Raw genomic sequence first — 17,134 nt, 5'->3', positions numbered from 1 at the left:
AATCGGTCGAAACCAGGAAGTGTCGGCCGCCATTTTGTCTCTCGCAGTCTGAGGGGGTGAAAAACAAAGGTGGAGAACGTGAAAAGGGGGCAGGGTGGACAGTTCCTGACCCCCTAGCCTTTGTCAGGGGGTCCCAGAAGGACCCCCAAGGGCAAAAATTAATTGTAATTTTTTTTCGAAAAAACGCCGAATGCGCGTAGCGTACGCGCACGGTGTAAACGGAAAAATTCTGCGAACTTCGCGTAACGATTCCGCGACTACGCGTACCGTGCGCGCACGGCAAAAAAATAAAAAATACATAAAAATACATAACTTAGCATTTAAAAAACCGTACAAATTCACTGAAAAAACCATAGGTTTCACACACGTTATAGTTAGGAATTAGCATTTAAAAAACCTTGCAAATTCACTTAAAAAACCATAGGTTTCACACATGTTATAGTTAGTAGGACATTTCACTCGTGAAAAACCAATGAAATTCCCCCGTTATAGTTAGTGCAGGCGTCTATAACTCACGCGACCGCAATCCTCTGCTGATGACGTCAGATATTACATCACTGATGACATATGTGTTTTTCTGAAAAAAAAATATTTGTAATACATGTATAGCTAAAAATTAATGGAAGAAGACATGGGTAAATAAGTTTCTAAATACAGTGATGTAATATCTGACGTCATCAGCAGAGGATTGCGGTCGCGTGAGTTATAGTTGCCTGCACTAACTATAACGGGGGAATTTCATTGGTTTTTCACGAGTGAAATGTCCTACTAACTATAACATGTGTGAAACCTATGGTTTTTTAAGTCAATATATATATATATATATTGACGCGGCACTCAGGAGGGAATGTTCAAATTGCGTCTATTTTCACACAGCTCAACCAACGTGTTTCGGCCCTCTCACGGCCTGCTCACGGTCAGTGAGTCCTTTCTCCATTACACTATATATACGCCCATATGGCCTTAATGCGGCATTATGGGAGTTGTAGTGCATTGAAATTACATATTTACATTTTTATATTTTTACATGAAAGGAATCAGTTTTACTGTTATTTACAAGACAGTTATTAATCAGAGGATTTATAAATCATTGGTGTAGTACCAGATGAATTCATTATTATCTTGTGTAGTGTCACATTCATTTCTATATGATTCTAATTTGTCTAGTACAAGAGTATTCATTAATATTGGTGACAAGTACATTTTGTGGCAATTGTCTCATTTTGCATAATTCTTATAAGATGTTATAAATGTGAGGTACATCAGCAAAAAGAGTAAAGAAAAGAAACAAGAAAAAAGACAAGAGGGCAAAAGAATAGGAAGAGAAGAAAGAGAGATAAAGACAAAAAAGAGAAGAAAAAGAAAGAAGGCAGAAGAAAAAAGAGAAAAAAAGAGAAAAAACGAAAAGAAAAAAGGAATAAAGAAGAAAGTAAAATATAAATAAAAGAATAAAAGGGGGTCACTGTTGTCCTAGTATAGATTCAAAAGGTCAATAAGTTCATCAATATCCTGTTTATCCCATATATAGATGTTTACTCCAGATGTACAAACAGTTCCTCGTCATTATTCATGCCTCTCGGGGACTTGGTTTTGAGTCTGATAATGTAACGGGATTCAAGTTGGCGCAACTTTTTAGTTCTATTTCCGCCTCGCATGATGGTATCAAATCCATAGTAGCACATTGCTCACCAGTTTCCATTCTGGCATAAGATTACATGTTTCGCAGTTGCATATGAAATGTCTTTGTTTTTAACTTCTCGAATGTGCTCGAGAATGCGTTTTTTCAGTGGGCAAATAGTGCTGCCAACGTATTTTTGACCACAAGTACACTCGATCACATAAATTACAAATTTCGTAGTGCATGTTTTTTTTTTTATTGTGTTCCCATTTGGTTCAATGATGTTTCTTAGATTCTTACCAATTTTACATGACTTACACGAGTTACATTTTGTGAACCCATTTCGTTGTTCTACTAGCCAATTTGTTTCTTCCTTTTGTACGAAGTGGCTACTTACAAGTATATCTTTTAGAGATTTGGTTTTTCTGTATGTCACAGTTGGTTTTGAGCCGATCAATTTTCCTATATCTGGATCTTTTGCAATCAGATGCCAATGTTTTCAGATTTTGCTCATAATTATACCGCTTTCTTTGCTATAGGTGGAGATAAACCTCGGAACTTGTCCCTCGTCATTATGTTTATGTTTGGACTTTGGTGTTAAAGTATCAGCTCTTGTCTTAAGATCGATACTCTTTTTGTTTTTCTTCAAGGTGAACTCCTTACAACCTCTCTGTTTCAGTCTTTCCATAGATTCTTGGATTTTTTCTTCTGCGTCCTCAGGTTGTGAGCCGGTACGTTTCAACCGCATAAACTCCCCATAGGAAATACTGTCCATTAAGGGTTTGGGGTGGAAACTAGTTCCATGCAAGATACTGTTAGTGGCTGTCTCTTTCCTATAGAGCGTTGAGTGTATTTGGTCGTTTTTAATGTATATTAGGGTGTCAAGGAAAGGGATCTCTGTCCTACTCATGCTGTACGTAAAAGATAGACCAACTTGATTATTACTCAGCTTATTATAGTATTCCTGGAATTCCTCTTCAGTTCCATTCCATATTAAAAACAAGTTGTCTATATAACGGACCCATAATATGATCCTGTCTAGATCATCTTGGTTGTCCGTATCCCAAGCTATTGTCTTCTCCCACCACCCCATAGTGATGTTAGCATAGTTCACAGAAAAAGAAATGCCCATTGCTGTTCCACACATTTCAATCATGGAAAGTAGCATTTGTGTATGTTTCATCTCCGATGTTTTTCTTTGTTTAAGAAAATAGCTACATGCTTTTGGTCTTACTTTGTGTCGTATTGATGTGTACAGTGATACTACATCTATGATTATCAACAGTAATTGACTGTTCCAAGAAATGCCATTTAAAATCCGTAAAAAGTCCCCAGTGTCCCTAATGTAGCAACTCATGCTACGGGCTATTGGAGCAAGGAAACGATCTACGTATTCCGAAATTTTCTCATACAATGAATCGCATGAGGATACAATAGGCCTGCCAGGTGGGTGATTGAGGGTTTTATGAATTTTTGGCAAGAAGTATATGGTTGGAATTACTGGAAATTCATTCATCAAGAATTTTAATTTGTCTTCACTGATCAAATTCTCATTGTACCATTTAGTCAATTTTTTCGCTCAGATCACACACCATTCTATTTATTGGATTGTTGGTGATTCTGCCGTAATAGGTAGTATCGTTTAGCTGTCTATAAGCTTCATCCAGATAGTCTTGAGTATTCAGGAGTACGGTATTTCCACCTTTATCTGCAGGCTTTATCATTAAGTCTTTGTTTTTCATCAAGTTTTTAATTGCTTCTCGTTCCTTCCTTTTCAGATTTTCTCTTTGATTCACATTTCTCACGTTCGAGACTTTTTCGAGTTCTTCAATTATTGCTTCAATGAATTGATCAAAGCGATATCCAGGTGGCAAAGCAGGGCAGTATTTTGATTTTCTTTTTAATCCGCTATCTACTCTTTTATCTGTTTCAATTGCGAAATGTTCCAGGACTTGTTCTTCTGTCATATCATTTTCATTCAGATCATATAGGAGATCAAAGATATTTTTCAGGTCAGATACTTGATCAATACTGATTGTTAGTCCAGAGTTTAAGGCAAGATCATCCATTTTCATCTGTGTATTCGTAGTTTCTTTGGTTATTCGATTAGCATGAACTTTAGCAAGTTTGAGTTTGCGAATGTATTTATATAGATCAATTCTTACTTGTGTGTGATCAAAGTGGCTTTCTGGACAGAAGGCTAATCCTTTGTTCAATGCAGACTCTTCTTCTGGTGTAAGTATGTGTTTAGAGAGATTTACAATCAGATTGACATTGTTCATTTCCGATTGCGTAGTGGATACTGTCTTCTTCCGCTTTGCACGTCGGGTTTTTCTGGTGCTGGTGAGGGATTTTCCCCTCTTCCTCGTCCTCGATTCGAATTCCTTCCGCGGCCTCTTCCTCGTGACAAGGTTTGGTCCACATGCATTAGGCGCATCTCCTCTAAAAAGTTGGTTTTTGGTCCGGAAATAGTACCACTATTCTGTTCCCTTTCACTTAGATCTGATTCACTTGCAGTGGTGCTGTCAGTTCTTTTAGAAGTCTGTATAGGGTAATTCCTCATTTTTTACGTTCTTGAATTTCTATTTCATATCTTTCTAACCTTAGTTCCATATCTTTGCGCAATTTAACAATTTCTTCTTGATTCAAATGAGTTTGTATTTTTGCCTCCATTTCTTCTAGTTGTTTCGTTAGTTCTGTTACGTCGATGTTTGCGTGTTTGATCAAAATTCGCATCATATTCAAAGAGCATTGGGGGTTGTTTTCTGCCTATTCCTCCAATAGTTCGATTTTAGTGTCCGGATGCGTAGGCATCGTGAAAATGCGCAACCCTCTTGGAACTCTTTTAACTTCAATGTAGTTCTCTAGGGCCAGTATCTCCCAACTTTTATTTATTTCTTTTTTGTATAATTTTTCCATTTTATTAAATTGCTGTTTGATCGTTAAATCAGCTAAAACAGGTGAAGTCACTAGACCTGTCGGCACAAGAGACCAAGTCAAGCCTGGCTGCATATCAACTCGAGCAACGAGTTCCATCTGCCACACATGAAAAAGGACATCTGCTGGATCCTATTTTCAGCAACTGTGACCAGCTTGAAGTGGGAAATATAACCAGACTCCCCTGGTCAGACCACTTCTTAATAGCCTTCAACTGGACCACAAGCAAACCACCCTCCTCCTCATTTACTATTAGGAAAACCCGTAACTGGTCCAAACTCCCCATTGACAACTGGGTACAAGCCCTAGGCACCTTGAAACCCTCCCTTTCCCAAGACCCAACTGTTAATAACAAAAAATATGAAGAATGGATAACCACCTCGCTGGACCAGGTCCTCCCAGAGTACGCACCCAAATCTAAGAGACATAGTAAAACAGCTCCCTGGTACACAGAAGAACTCAGGAACCACAAACGTCTCTGCAAAAAACAGGAGAGAAAGTGGCGCATCTCATACAACCCTGAAGTAAAGGCCACATACAGGGAAATGATCAGGAACTATAAACTGGCTATTAAATCTTCACAAGCTGCCTTCTACAACCTTAAAATAACCACGGCAAAATCTAAATCCAAAGAAATCTACTGTATAGTTAACTCCCTGATCAAACCCCCGCCCCCAGTCACAGATAACAACAACTCACCAACCAAATGCAATGATCTGGCGGAATTCTTCTTCCAAAAAATTAATAAAATCTATCCTTCCTTCCCCAATCCCCCCTCTGACTCCCCTGGCCAGAACGTGCACCTGACTTCTAATTCTTCCAAGTGCCTAGAGTCTTTTCCCTTGATAACTTTGGAAACCGCACAGACACTGGCACAAAAAATAAAATCCGGCTCCCCATGCGACCCTGCCCCCCCAGGCTCACTGAATCTTGCCAGTACGGCTATTCTCCCCACGCTCCTGGAGCTCACGAACTCCTCCATAATCAGTGGGATAGTCCCTCCAACATGGAAACATGCTATGGTGCGGGCCCTGCTGAAAAAGCCTTCTTTAGACCCAGCTAATCCTAGCAATTATCGTCCGATCTCGTTACTCCCCTGGGCATCGAAAATTCTGGAGAAACATGTCAATACCACTCTGACAATGTTTTTTGAAGAAAACCATCTCCTCGACTCCTCCCAAACAGGTTTCCGTACCAAACATGGGACTGAGACGGCGTTACTGGCTGTGACTGAGGAGGTAAGACGGCTCCTGGATCGAGGAGGATCAGTGGCAGTGATCCTCCTCGATCTAAGTGCCGCATTTGACACGGTGCATCATAAGATCTTGCTAACTCGTCTTGCCAACTTAGGAGTGACCGGAGATGCCCTGACATGGTTCAATTCTTTTTTGTCCAACAGAACCTTTCAGGTCTTCGATGGCACATCTCGCTCATCCATTCGTCCCTTGGGATGTGAAGTCCCCCAGGGCTCCTCCTTAAGCCCTACGCTCTTCAACGCTTACATGAGGCCACTGGCTGAGGTTGTCCGTCCGCACGGTGTAAAGATCATTTCCTATGCGGACGACACCCAGCTGGTGGTCTCCCTGGCAGAGAAGAGCGGCCTCCAGGCACCACCAGACCTAGCGGCTTGTCTGGAGGACGTAAAGAAGTGGATGATGAGCTCCTGCCTAAAGTTGAACGACGACAAAACTGAGCTGATGATCCTGGGCACAGCCTCCCCCGTCTCCATAGAGCCGAGCTGGCCATCAAGCATGGGAGTGGCTCCACCCTCCAGAGATAACATCAAAAGCTTAGGGGTCTGGCTCGACAAGTCTCTGAGCTTTAACACACAGGCCACTAAGATCTCAGCCACCTGCTTTGGCCTCCTCAGAGTGATCAAGAAAGTCCTTCCCCTCCTCTGCTTCGAGGCCAAACAGATAATTATACAGGGCCTTATCCAATCCCGCTTGGATTTCAATAACGCCCTATACCTGGGAGCCCCGGATTACACCCTACAGAAGCTCCAACGCACCCAAAACTGTGCTGCCAGAGCACTGTTGGGCATCCCCCGGAGGACCTCAGTGAGAACCAGCTTGAGGACCTTGCACTGGCTACCTATCAGGGACAGAGTAAGATTCAAATCGCTCTGCATTGCCCACCAGACTTTCTGGGAAACGGGCCCAGACATCAATCGACCCCTGATTTCTCCCTATAGGCCGAATAAATCCCTCCGCTCTTCTACAGCATTCCTGGCCGAGATCCCCAGAACTCGCAGAGTTAGAGCAGGAGGACGCTCCTTCTCGTATAACGTTTCCAAACTCTGGAACTCACTCCCTTTGCAGCTAAGAAACAACCCCAACCCGACCACTTTTCGTAAACAGCTAAAAACCCTGCTGTTTAATGCCTAGCTAGTAACCTCAAGAGGGCCCCATCTGTTCCAGCGCCTGGACGCCTCAGGGCAACTGTAGCGCTTTATAAGTCAAATTTTCATTTTCATTTTCAAGTCGCTTCTCTAACATTCAACTCTTCTGTTCCCTCAGTTACTTGAAACAATGTTGCCGCTGTTGTTGCTCGTTTACCTTTCCGAGCCTCCATTGCCTTGTATTTCAGTTCAGACACTTTGAGCTGTGCTTTTACAAATGATTTACGTATTCTTTAGCATTATTCCTCTTCCTGCCAGCTTGTAAGGGATCTCCCAGCCGTACGGTATACGCGCTTGGTATATTTCGTCCCACAACAAAAAATGGCCGCTTCGAGTGAAACGCCTACTTTCAAGAAGGCAAATACCACTCACCTCGGGGGATTCTGAGAATTTGTGAAAGGTAGTGTTGAAAAAAGAGTTTGGAATAATGCAAGAAAGTAGCTGGAATTGGGTGCAGGGAATTCTCCAATCCCTGGTGAGTGCAAAAGATTAAACGGACCCCTCACCACAGCCTCTTCAGAAAGTTCCTGAAAAAAAATCTTATTGAAACAAAACTCCGCCTGAAAGCTGGAAGAAAGAAGGCCCAAAGGATTTGAGACTCCTGGAGCACCCAGTGAGTTTTAATTGCTCTCCAAGAGGCAATTGATTTGCCTCTGGTTACTTGTTACAGAGTCACAAAAATGTAAAGTAATCCTGGCTCCAAGAAAGCCGAGGCAGCCTCTGTGGACCAAACCCTGATGCCTGCCCAGGAAGCTGTAGGTGCAACCAGGGGCACTTTTCCCAGGATCTGGAAAAATTAGGGACTTAGAGCCGTTTATATGATGCATTTTGTGGGTTGCAAACAGCCCAATTCCCAGAATCCAGGCTTTTGAGATGGGAATAAAGCTTTACCTATGTACAAAGCTCTATTTTTATAATTCGGTATCCTATTACCAAATCGTAAAATGGGTTTGGGATACGTTATTAGGGAAGGGTGTGTTAAGGGCATAGCCTTTCTAATTGCGCCTCTTAGTGGCATGTTTTGCAACCACGATGCAATCTGAAATCATTCACATTTTACCGCTTACTTCAAGTAGGTGGTAACCCATTTACAAACAGGAAGGGGTCCCAGAGAGGCCCTTTCTCCTTTGTGAATGTTTGTAAAAACGCTTTTTAAGAGCAGGCCATGCTCTCATGGACCACTGCCTCACTTTAAAAAGAATGAAAAGAAAACTTGAAACACATCCCATTTTTCTTTAAGGAAAAGGGGTTGCATTAAAAAAAAACATTGCTTTATTTAAAAGCAATCACAGACATGGTGCTCTGCTTACCCCAACAGGCCACCATCCTTCTGATTTTTGCGATTCCCAATGGGTCGCAAACCGAGACCTACCTCATGAATATTAATGAGGTAGGTCTATTTGCGATCCACTGGCAATCGCTAAATGTGTGAAAAACAAATTTGTACATCGATGGTGTGATTACCTAATAGTGAATCGCAAAAATTCGCTACTAGGTAATCACAAATACAAACCTATGCCCATCTAGTCCTTAGACATTTATTCCAGTTCTAAATAACTAGGTTATGGAACAGGGTAACCTCAAGGAGCTTGTACAATTTGAGGGTAAGATATCTGGGATTGTGTTGCTTGGAGGTTTCCACCCAGAAAAAAGGCTTCAGTCAGATCTTGAAGAGCAGGTACCTGACCTTGTGAAGCCCTGTCTTTAGCTTTAATCCATGCTCCAATGGGCGATTTCGAAAATCAAAGAAGTGAATTTATCAGAAAATCTGGACCAATGTAATGCAGCAGATCTACCAGCAGTGGAACAATCTCAGTGCCTAGTAAATTCTTCTTTGTCCTACTCTGATGCTTTGGCAATAAAACTGAACATTTTAGTAGAAACCCGGTGATGACATTTCTGATTTCGAGGGACCCTCACCAGTTTCAGCTTCTTATCTTTACCTATGAAAAGACTGGAGCTCCAACAAGTAGACTATGTCAGTAAGTAAAAACGTTGAACAGTGTGACCCACATGGCTTACCCGATCTCTTCTCCATTTTGATTGGCCTGAAATCGCACCTAGATCCCAATCAACTGCAGGCTGTGACTTCTGATTAACACTTTGCATATTCTAATAGCTTTTGATTAAAAACTTTAAAAGTTCACATCTCTGCATCCCTCTTTCTGATTTTAATAATTTCAGTGTGATGTAGCTAAAAAAAAAATGTCATTTGTATTACTAAATCGGGTTATCCATACAGGGGTTGAACAGAGATTCTTTTCAACCCCTATTGAGACATAAATAGATTTTGTTTATGAAGTTGTAAGGAGTGTCCCTCCCATAGTTACAATCTAACTTCTGGCAAGAATCTTTTGTGCTCTGATATTTGATATTTTGATATTTGTAGAGCGCACAGCTACTCAACAAGAGTGTCCCGGCGCTTGAGAAACCTCGGAGCTAAGACTGTTGCAGACCCTGAAAGGGGAGAGAAGTACCTTAAGGTTGTTGCTGGAAGAGCCAGGTTTTCAACATCTTCCTATAGGTGAGTACATCCGACAACTGTTTAAGAGTCACTGGTAAGATGTTCCATACACGGGCCACCTGAACTTGGCAAGAACGACCTCCAGTTTGGTACTCTGGAAGGCCAAGGTATAAGACATTGGCATAGTCCAGCCTAGAGACAATAAGGGCTTGGACCACAGTCTTCCTATGGGTGAGAGGCAGTAGGGGGAGAAATGTCTTAAGCATCCACAGGATGCCAAAGCAGGAACCTGCGACTGACTGGATTTGGGCCTTCATGGACAGGTTATCATCCAACTTAACGCCCAGGTTCTAGACCGTGTTAACCGGGGCGAGGGGGGGTGACATGTCTGATGGCCACCATTGTTTCCACTCGTCCGGAGATGGGGAGCCAAAGAAGATTATCTCCGATTTCTCTGGGTTACATTTAAGTTGATTCTCTCTGACCCAAGTTCAAAACCCCGGTCAAGCATTTGTTGATCTTCTCGCCTACAAAGTCCTCGCCTTTTTTACATGAAAATAGCAGCTGCGTGTTGTCCGAATAGAATATAATTTTTGCGCCGCAAGCTTCAGCCAGAGGAGCAAGGGGGGACATGTAAATAAATATTAAAAAGTGTCGGGCTCAAAATAGAATGCTGGAGGACACCCACCTTCAGAGGAGGGATGGGGTGGCGAAAGGAGGGGACCCGACCTCTTGGTATCAATCATCCGAAAAGGAGGAGAACCACTCAAGCACCGTGCCACCCAGGCCACACCCCTGTAATCAGTGCAGTAGTCGGTCGTGTGGCATGGTATCAAAAGCCGCAGAGAGATCCAGCAAAATCAACACGGCTTTCCCTCCTTTATCCAACTTCTCCTTAATGGACTCAGAAATTTCCAGCAGGGCTGTCTCTGTGCTGAAATTAGATCTAAAGCCGGACTGACTCTGGTGAAAAAGATTGTGAGTTTCCACATGGTCTGTGATGACTGAGTTCATATATTTCTCTAGTACTTTGGAGAAGAATGGGAGGAGCGAGATCGGTCTATAGTTGGATGCCACCAAGGGATCGGCTGAGGGCTTTTTTAGTAGTGGCAACATTTTTGCTTTTTTCCAGCTGCCTGGCACTTGGCCAATCTTCAGTGAGGAGTTGACGACAAAATTTGCAGCTGGGTTAATAACCTTGGCCACCGTTGCTAACACGTAGGCAGGGCAGGGGTCCATGGGAGAGCCTTATTTAAGGCCTTTCATAATCTCCAACAAAGTTTCCATTATAAGGGGGAACTGTGTCAGAGATGGGCCCTCAATGGGAGTGCCGGTGTTAGATATTTTGTGCTATTTCCCTCCACCGGGTGGGTCTCCGCCTAGGAGTCTTGGATGGTCTTAATTTGTTGTGGAAGTATGAGGCAAGTTGGCTAGTCCATCCCATGGTGGGAGTGAAAGGTCTGACTGCCACCTTCGGAGAAGAAAATATTTTACAATTTTACAAATTGCTTTGCTTTTATTTCCAGATTACTCGATTTTAGAGGAGAAAATGATTTTTTTGCCTCATAGATATTATTGTGGTGGACTTTTAAGGCTTGCTTATAGGTTACTTTATCTTAGAAGTTAACATTTTTGTGCCAGACTCTTTCCAGACATTTACAAGTACTTTTGCTCTGCCTAAGAGCTTCATTAAACCAAAGAGCGGAAAATCTTACTGACGTAGGAGAGCGAGTGGAAGGAGGTGCGAGCACCATGGAGCGTTGCTGCAACCTGGAAAACATCCTTTCACAGGCTGTCACTAAGTGAAAACGAATGATCAGCAAGCGCTTCGCTCAGGGCAGCTTGGGTAATTTGATGAAAGGGTCTTGAAGTAGTAGTTTGATGCTTCTCTTGAGATTGAAGTCATCTTACCAACTTACACACCTTAAAACTGACCAGCTCTTGCTGTCATTCTTTGCAAAGACAATAAAGAAAGATAATTGAAAGCTGCTTGGCCATGGAGTAGAGGTGGTCTCAATTCCCTGACGCTATCTATCTACCACATGTGCTACATACCTAAATTTGAAGGTTCCAGGACAGCCATGTCTGAGCTTTCAGGGTCACCTATAGGCAGGAGAAGTGTCATTCATTCACGCATGTTTATGACGCTATTGTGCTTAACTAAATAAGATGTGAGTGAGTTGAATCATTTAGTAGGAAACTCATGCTGCATTGAGCTATAGGCATATGTTAGTTATGATAATTTCCAATACATATAATGGAACACTCATGCTTAACATATTGCTGATATACTATTTCTGGTTCACTGGTCTACCCACTTTGGCCCAATATCCAAGCTCAGTGCCAGAGTCCTTGGTTTGAACAGCTGTAGTATATACAAAAATTACCAGGGAGAGAGAGTCCACATATAAGCGCATATCGCTTATAACTGGATTTCCGTTCAGGACTTGATTTGCAAACAGACTAACAATATTCATATTTGGCAGATATGCTTCTCAATATAACAGAAAGTATGAGGTTTAGTATAGTATTCCACATATTAACTGAATGATACATGCACATGGTTTCTATTTATATTTGTACAAACAGAACATGACTTTCAAGTAATTTCTTCCATGCTTATAATAAAGATGCCTGAAATATGAATGAATGATATTATTTATAAAGTGCCCGGATACCCCTGGGAGTGCCCATGCGATGAGAATAATGGAATATGTAGACCATAATATTTATGCTAAGACAAAAAGATAGGTTTTTAATAACCTGCTAAATTGTAATTTATTTTTTGTGTTTCAAAGAATGAATGGAATCTGTTTCCACTGCAGCAGTCAGGATAAGAAAACGATGATGGGGGGCACAGCAGGGGATTTTTTAAATGAGGCTGGTAGCCATGCTCTGTACCACCTGCAAGTTCCTACATAAACCTCCCAGAATGCCCAGAAATAGGCTATTTGTGTAATCAAGTCTTGAGGTGATGGGAGAATGGACACAACTTTCTGAGAGTGAAGTGGCAAAAGAAAGAGAAATTTCTTGAGAACCCAGAAAAGTGCCCAGCAGTTGCCCAGCACAGCATCAACCTAGGGCCAGAAGGAGAGTTTTCAAAATGTCACATCCCAGTTCCTCTCCACTGAGGCCAAAGGAGTGGGAGAAGGCTAAATAATTGACCAGCAGTTCTCCTATCACAGGTTGTGAGAAGGCCCAAAAAATGGATTTCTGTTTTATTGGAGTTGCACTGAAGATTCCTGAAATGCATCCAATTCAGTACAGACTCCAGGCAAATTTTGATGGACTCTTGGACCGACGTGGACCTATTCTCAAATGAACGTAAAATTTGTGTGTCATCTGCATATAAGATTATTTTGACACTGAATGACTACATCAAGGGGGTAAGAGGGGCTGTGTAAATGTTGAATAGCGTAGGCCTCAAGAATGAGCCCTGTGGCACCCCCCAGTTTCAGACCTTTGATGGCAAAAGGAAAACATGCCATCCAGACAGCCTGTCATTGATGCACACAAAAAGGAGCAAATTCAATCAAGGACCTGACTCCCCCACTCCAATGTCCATAGGGCGCAGAAGAAACATGAGGTGGAAGACCTTATCAAATGCTGCAGAAAGATCTAATAGAATCAAGGCAGCATTTTCCTTTCATCTATTTACAACTTGGCGGATTTGATCACCTTCAAGAGTTCCAACTCGATGCTGTGATGCAGATGGAAATCTGACTGAGGTTGAAACAGACTAAACTGCTCCAGATACTCTGATAGGTAGATATTTATCAATTTCTTCAATAATTTGGAGATGGCCATCAAGGGTGAAATCTGACCAAAATTTGAAAAGTGGACACAGTCTGGTATGTTATAAAGGTTCATCTGAATTTTATTCTATTATCTCTTCCAAAAAATCAGACAGGCTGTTACTCAAATCAGGTGATGCTGTGATAGGCTATGTACAAGATTTTGGCCACAGAAGGTTTTTTGCAATTTAACGAGGCTTACTGGGCCATCCTGGCAGGATGACTGGGAGAGGCTGTACCAAGCCCCACTTACATTGAAAGGGCTTTGCCTCCTACCTCAAAACAATTTAGGATGATGGAATGTTTTTTATATATATACTATGCCAGAATAACAAAAATCGAATCAGTTTTCCAAGTTTCTACTGCAAATACCACTTTTGGTTATCTGGTCGCGTAAGATGGGGAAAAATCACAAGTTCAGGCCTACCACGATGGAGCGCAGGTCAGGTACAGGGACTAAGTCAGTCCTGCTGAAAAGTTACCTTGAGTCTGGCGCAAAGTGTTCCATTCATGGTAAAAAAGGCTGCGAGGAACAGGGAAAGTTTCGTGGATGGCCTTTTTTGTAGCCTGAAGAGTAGGATCAAGATCTCAGTCCAGCAGAGTCCAGTAGGCCTCAGGCAGGTCTGGTTGCAGGTCCAGGCAGGTCCAATGCAGTAGGTCAGCTGGGCAGTTGCATGGAGTCCTCTTGCACATGTTATGTCTCTGTAGCTCACACTGGTCAGCCACCTGACTCTTAGAGTCACTCAAGTTAGCCTAGGTTAAAGATAAGCAGGTCTAGTCTTCTTTATCAGACAGCAAGGCAGTCTTCAGCAGCAGAGCAGGCCGTGGCAGACATTGCCGGCCGTGTCATAGTGTGTTTTTGTTGCTTTTTTTTTAACTTTAAGGCATGTTGCTCAGCAGATTGACTGCTGTTCCATGTGTAAAAAAATATTAAACATTGACACAGCCAATTGATTTCGCATAGGTGAAACCTCTTTGCTTTGCCAATGCATGTTTGCAAATACTTCTTGTTTCTATACATTTCTAGCTCGCACTTTTTGGGCATTTAATTATGGTATAAAATACTCGAGGTTATTACAAACCAATTTACTGATACCTAATTGATGGAACTTAAAAGGATGAACAAATTGGATCTGTGGGATGCAAATGTGATCTGCGGGTAACACAGATGACAGTGACGCCTTTAACCATTGGATCATTTATTTGGCTTTTAAACGAGTAGTTTGCAGCAGGACCAGCTGCGATCCAAAAGACCCTCTGGCAAAAATGCAACCAGCCGTGCTCCCTTCCTCCCCTCATACCTCTCTCTCTCTCCTCTGCCGGCTGCAGTTACTCTGGGGTAGCTGCAGGTAGTAAAAGAGGCACCAGCGGCGGCACCGGCTCTCCAATGGCTCCGGCCAACTGGGGAAATGCCCGTCTAAATGAAAAGGCAGCCTGGCCTTATTTGAACACGGTATTCAAATGAATGAGAGCGCCGGCAGCACTACACCACGGAGAAAGAACGGTCCGCTTCAACTCTCAGGACCTGCTTTCCCTCCAATTGCATCTTGGCTATAGCTTTGCGTTCCGCTCTGTGCATCACTCCGCCGTCTTTCCGCGTTCTCGTGCTAAGCAAATACCACACATATACATACATATTAAAAAATAAAAAAATAATCTACAGGATGTGAGCTAAGGCGCGCTTTTTGGAAAAGTATTGTTTTTAAGGAACCAGTTAATAAAGACTTGTAAAGACAGTTGAGGAGGCCGTGTGGGCGCGTGACACCCATAAAGGTGCAGGCAGAAGGGCCAAAGCAATGGGGCTTGTAATTGAAGAAACTCAAAGATTAGTGGCCGGATGAGTATGGAAATAAAACCCACCATGATGGACGTCCCCTCTGGTAAGATATGTGTCCTTTCCACCCGGATCACTAAGTTTTCAACATCATCGTTTCGTGGATTGAAAGGCCTGTCACCGGGCGGCCTGCGGTCAGCTCTGCGCCATACATGAACCCGCACACATCCGCGCACAATGCATTCCTTTTAAATTGTGTTTGTTCAAAAGACTTCAGCGAAAACCCTTTTTTCCAAAGATCAAAGCACAAGACAGAAGGCAGGGCAATTGATCCCTCCTTCTCTATGAATCTGTGTGCCCAAGTAACAGGACCTCAAAGAGGCAATATTGAAATCCAGCCGTGTCTCAGTAAAATCACATTTCATTCGTTCTTTTAGGCTCGCCTTATCATAGCGCTTTGAAATAGACACTCACAATGCATTTTGCCTCAACCATTCTTCGCAGCGTATCTGAGAGATGACAGCCTTTTGTGGATTCACCTAGCACCACAATGCACATACCTACTGAGCCATTCAACCCACGTCACCACGCTGGGTCAGGCAGCGACATGGCTTTAGAGCCACAAAAAGGCATGTTCAATAGTCACTCTTCATTCTAAAAGGCATAATTTATCCAGGAGCCGTTACTGGAAAATGAATTAAAACATAACACAGACATTTACATGAAAGCGTTTTTAGCTTGAAACAGGTTGTGTATTTTGCACCAACATTTTAACCAACTTTTGGGTCTCCGAAGTGACACTGGTACCAGCTGACATGTGTATCATTGTGATATATGCAAAGCGCTAAACTAACCAAAAATGCAGTGAAGCGCTGTAGGGGGCCAAAGTCAAAAATACAGTAAACAGAGATAGGTCAGGTAACTGATTATTGAATTTTTCTGCATTGAGATCTAGTGTTCTTTAATTAAGAGAGCCTTCGAATATTTCCTAAATTCGAGGAGCGTTGGAGGGATCTTTATGTATATGGACATGTTCTAGGTACCAAAGGAGAGGGATCGGGGGGGCTTTTTCCGCTCACAAAGAGTGAGTGGGAGGTCCAAACTGGTAAGGTGCCCCGGCAATGAAGTTATAAGAACGAAGACTACCAGTAGTTCCTCAAGGAGAGGAAAGAAGTGGAGATGAATCAGTGAATTAAGCCTGGAAGGACTACATGTATACTATGTGTAAAGTGGGTAATCCTTTTGTTGGATTGTGATGCCCTCACACACCCTTTCAGGTGTCATGCTTCATCATCTGGGCTGCTCCTCGTCGGGCCGGCGGTGCAATGCCTAACGGGCTCCCTAAAAAGGGGCACTTTATCGGAGTTCTTTTAATCCAACAGCCGTCAGGTGAAGTGCGGGTGTGTGGGCCTAAGTGTTGTAGATATAAAAGTGAATTAAAACAGGGTCGAAAGTACCAGTGTGAACAAACTATTTATTTTAATGGTCTCCTTCCCTGGTTAAAAAGGTGTGTGTAGCACTGAGTAGAGTATAATGTCTCTAATTGTAGTGCATGGAATTGGTGGTCAACATGTTTCTCGCAGTGAGCACGTGCGCTCGCGATTCGTCAGGACCTATCAACAATCTTATATATATATCTACGATGGTAATAGGGGACTATCTAAAGTATAGTGGTCTCCTAATCATAGTTGGTCAAGTGAACAACAAACTTAATCCTAAAATACCTGTTGAGGTCTGGTGCTACCTGCAGAAAAAACAGTACATTAAATTGGTCAGTGTGGGGACACAAAGCCACAGGTATCAGGGATTATAAAACAAACAAAAAGGCTTACAAAGTGATTCATTCTCCAACTTGGTTAAAAATGTAACAGTGGTGACTGCTGGTGCTCGAGCGTCAACAGCTGCTCATAAAAAGTGGTGTACCAACATGGTGAACTAAAGTGGCTAAACACCTATGTGGAACAAATAAAAACAATCAAGGTTGCAGAAACCAACGTTGGACTCACCCTAATCAGTAGGACTGCATGCCACAACAGTTCTGGGTGGACTCAGCGTGCGGCGAAGGACCTCTAAAAGTAGGTCTAAACTAAGGAGTAACAATGGCCTTACATAATGCAGTAATCACAGTTGACACATGTGGGGACAT

The sequence above is a fragment of the Triturus cristatus genome, chromosome 8 (genome assembly GCF_964204655.1).
Source record: "Triturus cristatus chromosome 8, aTriCri1.1, whole genome shotgun sequence".
Taxonomy (NCBI): domain Eukaryota; kingdom Metazoa; phylum Chordata; class Amphibia; order Caudata; family Salamandridae; genus Triturus; species Triturus cristatus.
The sequence above is the reverse complement of the archived record's forward strand: the minus strand, read 5'-3'. Positions refer to the sequence as shown.